The sequence below is a fragment of the Monodelphis domestica genome, chromosome 5, assembly GCF_027887165.1.
Source record: "Monodelphis domestica isolate mMonDom1 chromosome 5, mMonDom1.pri, whole genome shotgun sequence".
NCBI classification, from domain to species: Eukaryota; Metazoa; Chordata; class Mammalia; order Didelphimorphia; family Didelphidae; genus Monodelphis; species Monodelphis domestica.
In genome coordinates, this window is record NC_077231.1 from 121165214 (window position 1) to 121177565 (window position 12352).

The 12352-nt window shown below is 44.0% G+C and overlaps 1 long non-coding RNA gene across 1 annotated transcript; it reads left to right on the plus strand.

Annotated features, from left to right (window-relative positions):
* Window positions 1-1548: 1548 nt before the first annotated feature.
* Window positions 1549-9579, plus strand: LOC130454554 (uncharacterized). The gene is made up of 3 exons (XR_008912181.1): window positions 1549-2719; window positions 4617-4754; window positions 8542-9579. It is a non-coding gene; the product is annotated as an uncharacterized LOC130454554 (long non-coding RNA).
* Window positions 9580-12352: the final 2773 nt, after the last annotated feature.

Consider the following 12352-nt stretch of genomic DNA (forward strand, 5'->3'; position numbering starts at 1 on the left):
ACCTTGGATTTGGACTCCCAGGCTTCCATAAAGAAGAGGATGGGGTTACAAATGACTCGTCAATAAAGACTAGCAGTATGGATAAGATTTTTTTTTTTTTGAGATAAGTTCTCCCTGTTTCTCACTTGAACTGGATGTAGCCCCTCATAAGCCCAGCCCCATTGTAGATCAGCATAGAAGCTTTGATTGCTCCATAGCTGACCCGGAAAGTTTTGCCCTTCATTAAGCAGCTTGGTGGCCTTCTGCTCCTGGAAACTCTCCATATTTGTGTCATATTTAGTGATAACACTCCATTGGCTTTAGACCTACTGTAGAACTCCTGAACCCAAGCAGTCCATCAGCATCAGCCTTCCCAGAGGAAATAGGATCCCAAGATGCTAAGGCTAACAGATATTATGAATCCTGTTGGAATGAAAGTGAAGAGACTAATTCCCATTACCATATTCCCTACTCTCCCTTGTTTATAATCCCAAATCTTGAAGTAAGGAGTATATACTCGCTTTCTTTCTCTTATTCCTTTCTATAAGCTAAGTGTATATCCATGGACTGTTGGGGGACCCCCTCCCAGACACACCCACAGATCCAGAAGGTCATAATGAAGGAGTTTTCCGAGATGGCTGAAGGGAAATTTCCCCATACAGGAGTTCTTAATGGATTTTCTTTCATGTTATACTCTGATAACCAAGTGAGGCAGGAGAGCAAAGCAGACTGAGCTATTGCCCTGAGCTAGGAAAACTATCAATTGATGTCATTTCCTAAATGGGGCCACTCCTTGGTATGGATGAGCTCTCCTTGTACCCCACTCCTCTGGGATGTGGTTTGCCTTTCAAACCCTGAATGCTCTTGCTTCCAAGGAAAGGAAAGAAAAGTGGCTGCTCCCTTAACTTACTTGTTCTTGGATCCATAAAGCTTGCATTTGCCAGAAGTATTTTCTTAGGAATGAGACAGGAATACCTCTCTTTGTCTCATGGCATTCTTTAGAACCATCTACTACTTTGTTGACTATGTAGCTCTGAACCCCCGAGTCCAGTTCTATTATGACTGACCTCTAAAACAAAAGAGATTCTTCTTCATCTATACAGAGATGAGCCATAAATAAACAATACAATAGTTTGGGTTTACATTGCTCAGCAACTTTGTCATATTTAAAGGCTCAGAAATGCATGTGCACATTTAGATCAAAAGTTAATGCTTCCAGATCCCAAAGGGAAGCAAGAAGTGTAAAGTGAGTGGATAATCCACCCCACATCCAGCTCTCTCCCTAGAGAAAGGGAAAAGATGTGGGAGGGCAGATGGAGAGAAAGGACTGTGTCACCATCTCTCTTTGGCCACATTCCATCAACAATGCAGATTTTGCTTTAGGTGCAGTTCACACTTAGATGGTTCTTTTTGCCCAATATCAGAAATAGTCACTTGTAATGACCCCAAGGTCAGTTTCCCTATGACTTTCTCTCACATCTATTGTTTGTGGTGATGTCTTGTTTCCTTCATTTGCATTAGCTTCTTTTCTTAGTCCAATCAGCTCCTTTGATCTCAAGGTTAGGGCTGACCACAGAATTTAGAACTTTAGATAAGACCCCCACCACATCTCTCTCTCCCCATTGCTCTATGGTAAAACTTCTGTGGGCAGAACCCAGAACTGAACTGTGTACAATAAACTAATCATTAGCTGTTATTATTTTTGATCACCGGTTATTATATTTTATCCTGTGACTGTGGGTGGTGGTCATGAATTAAATGAGGGGACCCCAAAGAGGTGAGTTCATTAGCTTAATGTAAATCATACTATAACCAACACAGCCTCTGGGGGGTGTGCAGCCCACCCCTCTTGCCAGGCATTTAATCAACATGTTTTCCATACCAAGCCATTTGAGGGCTTCCCCTGGCTTACACACCTTTTGAGCATTTGCAAATTGATTTTATTACACTGCCTAAGGTTGGGCATTATAAAGCGTGTCCTGTTAATAGTGAACTGACTCTCCAGATGGATGGAAACTTTCCTCAATGCTGGGGCCACTCTTGAGGGAGATTGTTCCTCGCTTTGACCCCCCTGCATGCATTGATTCAGGCAGGGGAATCCATTTTACTGATTCTATTTTATTCCAGATTTATTATTCTTGTTTGGGGATTACTCCCAAATTCCACACACCCTACCATCCCCAGAGCTAAGGCCAAGTGGATCTCATGAATAGAGAATTTAAAAATTTGACTGGTAATTTGAGCACTGAGAAATGTCCGAGTTCCCCCCTTAGTCTTGTTTTATAGCAGACCTAGGGAAGACCTACATATCTCACCATTTGAAATGTTTGGACATCCCCCCATAGAGGTTCACGTGTGTGTGTGCACACACATGCACACACATACACACATACATACATGGGACACTATTTTTTTTATTACCTTCCATCTTGGAGTCAATAGTGTGTATTGGTTCCAAGGCAGAAGAGCAATAAGGACTAGGCAAGTGACTTGCCCAAGGTCACCCTTGGGAAGTGTCTGAGGCCAGATTTGAACCTAGGACCTCCCATCTCTAGGCTTGGCTCTCAATCCACTGAGCTACCCAGCTGCCCTCTGGGGGACATTTCTGATGCTTCTTATATACAGGATTTGCAGAACAAATTCTGTGAACTTCATGAATCTGGAACTCTAGACTTCTCACTCCATGATCTACACCCAGGGGACAAGATCAGCCTGCCTGGGAAGGTACTTCCTAAATGCTGTAAGTATTGCTAACTACTTCAACAGCTATCAAATTTGGAGAAAAAGACTCTTGGATTGTTTGCATGTAAAACAGATCCCTTCTCCTGACACAGAGTGCCTGTACCCTGCCACACATCCTGCATTTGTTGCTTGTTTGTTTGGGGATTTGGTTTTGCTTCAAGTTTATGAATTAATCTAATCTAGGGTATTCTGTTACACAATGTCTCCTTCGGTTAGTGTGTTTTGGCTACTAGCTATAAATTCTGTTACATTGTCTTCATTTGTACCCTCTTCTCATGACTAGACTAAGGATAATGCTATTGTAAAAGTCCATAGAGAAGTTGGATAAACTCTTTTCCAAGCAAAGCCATTGGTCCTTAGGAATAGTTGGTCTGTCACCAGATCCATCAGAGCTCTGTTTTTGTTGTGGGCAGCAATTCCAGTCCATAAGAATGAGACTTTACCACAGCTTGCACCCCAGGAAGGGCACAGGTTACCCAAAAAAACTTTTTCCCCTCTTGCTTTTAAGTCACATAAATAATGATAGATGGACTCCATCAAACTGGTCTTTGAGAAATTTAAAGTGCTGAAAATCTCCATTGATTTTAACAGGTCTTTGGACACAGTTTTCAGATACCTGGGAGCCCCACTACCTCTGACCAATCATGTGCCCACCTTTGATTAGTGTATGAAGAGAAGGAAGGGCTCATTGAGTAGTAGGTATATGGGTGACAATGGAAAGTGCAATCTCCCCATTGCATTCCCTAACACAACATTTATTTGTGCTAAGGCAAAGCTAGAAAACACAAAGGACAGGACACATACATACGTGTCTTTTACGACTTACTGCCTCATCCCCACTGAAGGTGGATTTCTCATGGGGCTTGGTGATCCCTGGACCATTCTATATCTGTAACTCTTCCACTCCTCCCTTCCCAAGGGTGGTGGGGTACTTGGGTGTGGTCTATGTTACCCTCCAGTATTGGTGCATGATCATTTTATTGGCCAGGTGGCCAAGTCCATAGCTAGGAATCTGGCTAATTGGTGGCATTCAAGAACCAAGAGATCAAGAACCACAAAGCCTTTCCAGGAGGTTCTGCCTCATTTTGGAATGATGGCAGGAAGAGATTCTATTAGAAATTTCTCTGCTGAGATTAAAAGATTGGCTCTAGATCCAGTTGAAGCCATATCCCAAACTTCTAAGGCTATCCCCTTCCTATAGGACGAGATTGACTCCTTAGCAGAGACAGTTATCCAAAACCGGCTAGCTCGTGATATGCTTACAGCTGCAGAGGGAGTTGTGTGTGCCCTTATTAATCCATCTTGTTGCTCCTATATAAATAGATCTGGTGAAATTGTTACAAATGTCCACAAGCTTCAAAAGATGTTGCATGGCACTGAGCAAATTGCTTTAGAGATCCATGTGGCATCTAATGGTGGATGACAGAAACTGTCATGGCTACAGGGAACTGGTTGGTTAGCTACTCTAGCCAAATGGACCTTTTTAATCCTGGGAATTGTGGTACTCTTTCAAGTTTGTCTTAACTTATACTAAACTTTTACCTGGTGAAAAAATTATGTACACTCAGATTGTGGATCATGACCAAGCTAGAGAGACATCGTTCACTTTTAAGTGATGTCTTTTTGTTATGCCTATGTTTGGCTGGTCCGTTGTTTAATGGGATGTGCAATATGATTTTCTATTTGATTTTTTTCTTCTTTCTCTCTTCCTAATTGAAATTAGATTTTTTTTTAGCTTTAAATGGAATCAGTATTAATATTTTTATGTTGAAGGATCAGTTTATAATACCCATTAGCTCTGATAACATTGCATACTCAAAAAGTTTAGGCTATGAAATCTGCCATTGGTTGTTAAATATTAGGGGTTTTTAACTGATATTTGTGTCTGATTTCAGAAGAAGCAACTGCTAATGAGCCACTGATCCATGTGAAGAAACATGAGATCAAGGAGACCAACAATCTCTATAGAGCTGGTGATGATCTATGCCCAGGCAGAGAAGCTGCCTCAGAGGATTCGAGGAAGTGGCGGTTTGGTAAGCCCTGACGTTGAACTTCCCTATTTCCTGCCTTTAGGTGAGACTCACATGTATCTCTGCTTGGCTTTAGCTCTGGCTTACTATCCCTGTGACTGAAGTAGAAATCAGACGAGGGAATCGTATTTCCCTTTTTCCTCAGCCTTTTGTCCTTTTTTGTCTTCTGTGGTATAGCAACTTTCTGTGGTTCTGGCTGATGTTGGGTAACTACAATATTGCTGCAACTGTCCTGCATGCTTGTAGGATGCAAACTACCTCAATTGGACCTTGATGATGAATCAAGGTCCTGTTGTGATTTTAATTTATACTCATATTTTATACATATAGGATTTTAATATTTGTTTTAATTTTTCTCTCTCTTCTTGTTTTGGGGAGAATTGATTCATATACCTTATGGCTTAGCCATACATCCTGCATTGATTTTATTGTTGGTAACCTCCTGAGAGGGAAATTGTGTAATGATTTTAAAAGTACCAAAGTTTAAGAACTTTTAAAGTAATTTTAGGAAAAGATAATCGCCAATACCCTAGATCAGGAAAATGGATCCTCTGGAGAAGATGCTAAAAGGATGCTTGCAGAAATCACACACTTTATCAGGAGATTCAGAATGAACTTTTGGGTCTAGGGAACTGCACTGAGGTGGGGTTGAGCCTACCATTTATCCTGATTGTAAACTCTTCTGTGTGCCATTAGAAATTTGACACACCTGAACTACATTTACCCAGCATCCTTTTAAGTTCCCTGCCCACTTTACTCAGGACATTTGAGAGATAAACCCATGCTGTGGGGCTTTTGGGGGCTTTTGCTCTGGTAAAGCATTGCAGGTGTGGGTCTTTGGCTCCGTGCTCTGCTCACTCGGCTGAATTAACCCCTTTTTCTCTCACACTTTGCTATTATTAAAATCTTATAAATTTAACTACTTGGAGTATTAATTCATTTTTACTCTCACATTTAAAGGGAGTACCCCCTAACTGGCTGCTTTTTGTCAGTGCACCTATCAATCAGTTTTTCTTTCTCTTTTATTCCCCAAATGGTTGTAACTCCCTCCATGTTGTGTACAATATCGTTTCTATTTTGATATCCCCTAGGGAGAAAATCCCAAATGTATACCTCCATGTGAAATGATCCACTGGAGACACCCAACATGTCAATCTCCTAAAAAACCCAAGAGTGGGGAGACTTGCCATGTTGGCCTCCCAAAGAATCGGAGTGGGGATTATAGGAAGGAAATTATTTAGAGGATGTTGATCCCAAGTAGAGTCTAAGCCCTGGTGTTAGTGTGAGGGTCAGCAAAGGAGAAAGAGCCAGAGGAATGTGGTCACCCCAGCATGACGTTTAAAAACAAGTGGGCTAGGGGGATTCTGGCTCTTCACAAGGGGCCGCACAGCATGGGCTGAAATCTGGGACCTGATCTTACCTTAACTTAGTGAGACTGAAATCTCTCTCTTCTCTCTCTTTTTATTACTAGACGCTTATCACTCTGGCGCTGAGCCTCCAGACTATCTTTTAATTGTTACCTATCTTAACATTTTTAGTAAATGCCATTAATTCCTTACACTTGTTCCAAGCCCAATCAGGTAAGACTGACTCAAAGAGCAGCCACTGCAGTGACATGATTGGCCACAGGAAGGAGATGGAGGCTTCTACGGACTAACTCCTGTTGGACAGTAAGGACCCTGCAGTCTTTCAGAAAGGCCCCCACACTGAGCCCAAGAGAGAGTGATGAGGACCTTGGGCCGCTGGGCAGGAGCAGACTGCCCCTCCATGGGCAACTCAGATATGGAAATTGCTTGCTCGATAATCAATGCGGCCACATGCCGTTATCTATAGATTCAAAGCTGGTAGCCCTTGGCCCTCATGAGCAGATTTAGACAATTATCACAAGGGTCACCTAAGGAAAGAGGAGAAGAACTCTAAAGTGAGGAGTGAGCAACATAACCTGGGAGAGGGAGTTGGGGTTGTAATTAAAATCTTTTCTAACCCCTGGATATTTAGCGGAAGGTAGAAAAGAGTGGTTCTGGATTTAGAAGATAAAGGAGAATAGGGACACCTAGAATCAGGAAAAGCAGAGTTCAAATCTGGCCTCAGACACTTCCTAGCTGTGTGACCCTGGACAAGTCCCTTAACCCCACTCCCTAGTCCTTACTATTCTTCTGCCTTGGAACTGATACTATTGGAGTTAGATCAGTCTTGCTGCTGAGAAATACTGGCTATGTGGTCCTAAGATACCTCATCTATAACACAGAAATAATACCATGTACCTCATGAGTCTGTGGTAAATATCAAATGAGATCATCCATGAACACTGCTTTGCAAACTGTAAAGTACTACATAAATGTGTGAACTCAGCATTATTTTTTCTTAAACCCTTACCTTCTTAGAATGTCTTAGAACCTGTCTTAGAATCAATTTCTTAGTATTCTATATATAACTTGCCTAGCATCACTCAGCTAGTAAGTGTCTAAATCCAAATTTGAACCCATGACCTCTTGACTCCAGACCTGACTCTCTCCACTGAGCCACCCAGCTGCCCCCAAGATATCCTTATTATTGCTGATCCCCCTGAAATTGTAGTGTATCCTGTTATCCATAAACCCCCTCTATTTAACAAAGAGACAGTCACAAACTGGGACTAGGCACTTTGGTTGGGTATATAATGCAAGTATCTCATATTTATATTTCATTTTAAAGTCAATAAAACACTTTCATAACCATCATTTCATTTGTTCCTAGTCTTGTTATCTTCCTGTTACAGATGAAGAGCTTGAGGCTCAGGGATATAAAGTGACTTCTCCAAAGGCACTTAGAGCTCTGGGTAGGGAGTCAGGGAGGCCCAAACCTCTGGTAATTACTAACTCTGTGACCCTGGGCAAGTCTCTTAACCTCTGCCTGTCTTTCCTAAAATGGGAATCAAAATAGCAACTACCTTCTCTGGGATGTTGTGAGAATCAAGCGATCTAATCTTTGTAAAATGCTTGATCCTGGTACACAGCAGATACTTACTAAATGCTCATTTCCCAATATACATAATAACTACAACAATGTAAATGGAAAGAATGACATGCCAAGAATCCAAAAGGACATGCAACAAAATTACAAAGATCACCAAGACTCAAATGAAGAGACAGGAAAAAATATCTCCACTGTGAAGAGACAGGAAAAGATGTCCCTAATATGCCCCTTTGGGGAGGGGAGAGGTCCACAGATGCTACTGTTTTTCTACTTTGTCAGTGTAGCATTCAGATGTACTGGCCTCCAGGTACATTCCTCTCTGGAAAATACCATTAGTCATATGGGATGTCTCTGGGAAGGGGAGAGGAAGGGATATATGGGATACTATGATGATGTAAGAATCAGAAATTACCAACAAAAGCTCTTTAAATTTTTTTTCTTAAATACTTGTTTTTTTCGTCCTTCCTTCTCTCTCTCTTCCTCCCTCCCTCCCTCCCTCTGTTCCTCCCTTCCTTTCTTCCTTCCTCCCTCTAACCTTTCTTCCTTCCCTCTTTCCTTCTTTTCTTTCTTCCTCCTTCCTCCCTCCCTCCCTCCCTCTGATCCTCCCTTCCTTTCTCCCTCTCACTTTTCCTTCCCTCCCTCTTTCCTTCTTTTCTTTCTTCCTCCTTCCTCCCTCCCTCCCTCCCTCTGATCCTCCCTTCCTTTCTCCCTCTCACTTTTCCTTCCCTCCCTCTTTCCTTCTTTTCTTTCTTCCTCCTTCCTTCTTTCTCCCTCCATCCCTCTGTCCCTCCCTTCATTGCTTCCTTTCTCCATCTCTCCCACCCTTCCTTCTAAGGTCACACAAGAAAATGGAAGAATCAAGATGCCTGGCTCCTAGCCCAACATTCTCCCCTCTATCCCAGGGGATCCAGGATCCCCTCTCCAGGGATCCAGGGATCAAAGCTGAGTGATCTGAGGCTGCATTAGGAGAAGGAAATCGTCCAGGACAGGTGAGCTTGGAGTACTCTGCACTTTACATTGAGTGGAACATACCTGGAGGATTTCGTTCAATTCTGGGCACCTCAGAAAGGCACACTGTCACTATCTCATTCTCATCGCTAGCTCTAATGCCTCGAAAGGGCATTTGGGAAGAGTTGGAAGGGATCCCAAGGGCCATCTGCCCTAACTCATGTCCCAGAAGGAATCCACTCTACCACGTGACCCCTGGTCACATCCACCTTCTGCTTTGAAGCCAGGGGGAACTATCTACCTCCCAACACAGCCCATTCTGCTGCTGGGATGGACCCTAATTGTTAGGTAGTTTATCCTGATATCAAATCTAAATTGGTCCCTGCCAATCCCACCCACCCACTGCTTCTGGGCTTCCCACCAAGACTAAAAATAATAATTCTCTGGAGTCGATTCCCAAATCAAGCTCTTCAGTCTTTCTCTCTCTCTCCTAAGCTTATTTCGTATCTCCCACTGGCTGCTTGACATTTCCATCTATTTGCACCATAAGCATCTTAAACCCAACATGTACAAACCAGAACTCATCTTTCCTCCTAAACCCTTCCCTCCTCCTAACTTTCCTACTTTTGTCCATAGTACATTCTTAAAGTCATCCAGGATCACAACCAAGGAGCCAACTTGGACCCTTGCTTCTCACTTACCCTTCACATACAATCAAGTGCCAACCACAACCTTCCTAGTTTAGACCCTCATCAACATTCACTTAGACTGGGCAGCTGGGTGGCTCAGTGGATTGAGAGCCAGGCCTAGAGATGGGAGGTCCTAGGTTCAAATCTGGCCTCAGACACTTCCCAGCTGTGTGACCCTGGGCAAGTCACTTGACCCCCATTGCCTAGCCCTTACCACTCTTCTGCCTTAGAGCCAATACACAATATTGACTTCAAGATGGAAGGTAAGGGTTTAAAATTTAAAACAAAAACAAAAAAAACCATTCACTTGACTACTGAAGTATGGTCATAATTGGTCTCCCTGCAGCATCTCTCCCTTTCCAATCCATCTCCAACTCTGCTCCCTGACAAATTAATATTTCTATGGCACAGATCTGACCCTATGGCTCCCATGATGTCCTGCTGAGGTCACAGCCCATCCCCTACCTATGCATTCTCCACTTAGTGGGACTGTACCCTCCATCTCCACAAATCCCTTTCATCTCACAAGCACTGCCATCTTTCCCTGCCCTCCCCTCAGCTGCAAGAGGCTCCACGGGCTCCCTATGGTCCTTAGCGTTATACAAAGCCTCTTCTGTTTGGTCTTTGAAGAAGCTCTTCACGGTCTGGCTCTGGCTTATCTTTTCAGTGTGATTACATCTTGCTCCCTCTAACACAGCTGACCTCTAGTCAAACTGGCTGTTCCTTCTGCACAGCATCCCATCTCCCAGGCTTGGAACTCTCCCTCTCCCTACCTTCCCCTGGGGAACCCCTGGATCCTTTCAAAACTCAGCTCAAGGGCCACGTCCTGCAAGAATTCTCTCCCGATTGACCAGTTATTCATGCCCTTCTCCATATCATGGAGTATTTATTTCTATTTTGCATACGCAGCCATCATTTGCTATATCCTGGTTCACCTATCATGGCTTCGATTTGTTTTGTTTTTAATCCAATTTTGGATAGCGGAGTTTTGGCTATATCCTGGGATTTTGTTAAAATGATGTCGATTTAAGAGTATAGAAAGGACTTAGGAGCATATGAAGTGTTTTATGAGTGTGGAAAAGGTTCATAGGAGAGTGAGAAGGGTCTATAAAGCCTTCAAATACCTAGAAATAACAAAACAAACACCACATTTTCACCTGTGTGGGTCTCTGGAGCGTAACTCCCGCCATAGGGGAGGGCTCACTGTATGCACGCATGTGCATGTGTGTGTCTATCTGAATGAGGGCGTGTGCATGCTCTGCGCGCTCTTCTGTGGAGATACTGCCTCGGTCCAGGAGGCAGAAAGCTCCCCGAGGTCAGGGGACCCTTTAGTGTCTGCGCTGCCGTGCCTCCTTAGCGGTCTGGCCGAGCGTGATCGGTGCTTGCCGGCCGAGTGGCAGATCCTAATTCCTCTTCCTCCGACCACCCCAGAATCTTTTTTCTCCAACGTAACCATCCCTCGTTCTCTAAACGACTCTTCGTATGACTTGATGTCGAGGCCTTTCACTGTTGTGGTTGCCCTCCTTCCTGTATCACTGTTCTTACTACAGTACTTCAGATGTGGTCTTACCAAGGCAGAGGATGGGGGACTATTACCTCCTTGTTCCTGGAAGATATGCCGCTCGCTCTCTCTCTCTCTCTTTAAGCCCTTTCCTTCTGTCTTAGAATCAGTTCAAGGTATCATTCGCAAGCAGCAGAGCACTAAGGGCCAGGTAAATTGGGGTCAAGTCACTTGCCCAGCCTCACAGAGCTAGGAAGTATCTGGGGCCAGATTTGAACCCACGACTTCCAGGCTTGCCTTTGTCCTAGATAGGCCCTTAAAAAATAATGCAGGCCCAGATGACCTAAGTCAACAAGTCAAATCAGTAATTAATTTAATCAAATAAATAATAAATTACATGAAGCTTCTTTTATGCGTCGGGCACTCGCACTAAGGGCTGAGAATACAAGGAAGGCAGCAATAGTCTTGGCCCCAAAGGGGAGATGATACGCCAACGAGCACGCACATACAAGCTGCATGCCGGGGAAATTGAAAGGGTCCCGGAGGGAAGGAGGCACCAGGAGGGTGTGTTGGGGATGAGAATGGGGAATGGGAGTACAGAAGATTGACAGAGGATTTGAGAGGAAGCCAGGAGGCAGAGACAAAGGGGGGGGGGCATTCCGGGCAGGGGGCATCGCCACTGGGAAAAAATGGAGTCAGGAGATGGTATGTGGTGTTTGTTCTGTTGTTGGGTCCTTCCAGTTGTGCCCGACTCTGGGACCTCACGTAGGGGTTTTCTTAGCAAAGATACGAGCATGCTTTGCCATTTCCTTTATCTCATTTTACAGAAATGGAACTGAAGCAAAGAGGGTTAAAAGTGACTTGAGGGGGGGAGCTGGATGGCTCAGTGGATAGAGAATCATGCCTTCTATCTCAGAATCAATACTGGGTATCGGTTCCAAAGCAGAAGAGCCGTAAGGACTAGGCAATGGGGTGAAGTGACTTGCCCAGGGTCACCCAGCCAGGAAGTGTCCGAGGCCATATTGGAACCCAGGACCTCCCGTCCCTGTGCCTGATCCTCTATCCACTGAACCACCCAGCTGCCCCTTGCATGGATTCACCATCTTCTCAGATTCAGCCCAACACCCCAACCTATCAGAACCTTTTTGGAGTCTCTCTTATCCAGTGTGTTAACTCTCCCTCCTCGATTTTTATCATTTGCACAGGGGGTAGATATGCCATCTTTGGGGGGGTAGTTTGCAAGGTTTTTACTGATTAAAAAGATATTAAACAGTACAGGGCCAAGCACAGATCTCTGGGAACCCCACTAGAGGCATCTGACAAGCTGACATCAACCAATGACGACCTTTATTTTGAGTCCACCCATTCCTGTCTTTAATCAATCCTCCCTTTCATGTGTGGCCCAAATCTCATTCTGTTCTCTGGTCTCAGTTTGTTTCTGACCCTCTTTCTGGGAGTCTAATTCCAAAGGCACTTCCTCCCCCCACTTGCACCCCTTCCCACACACG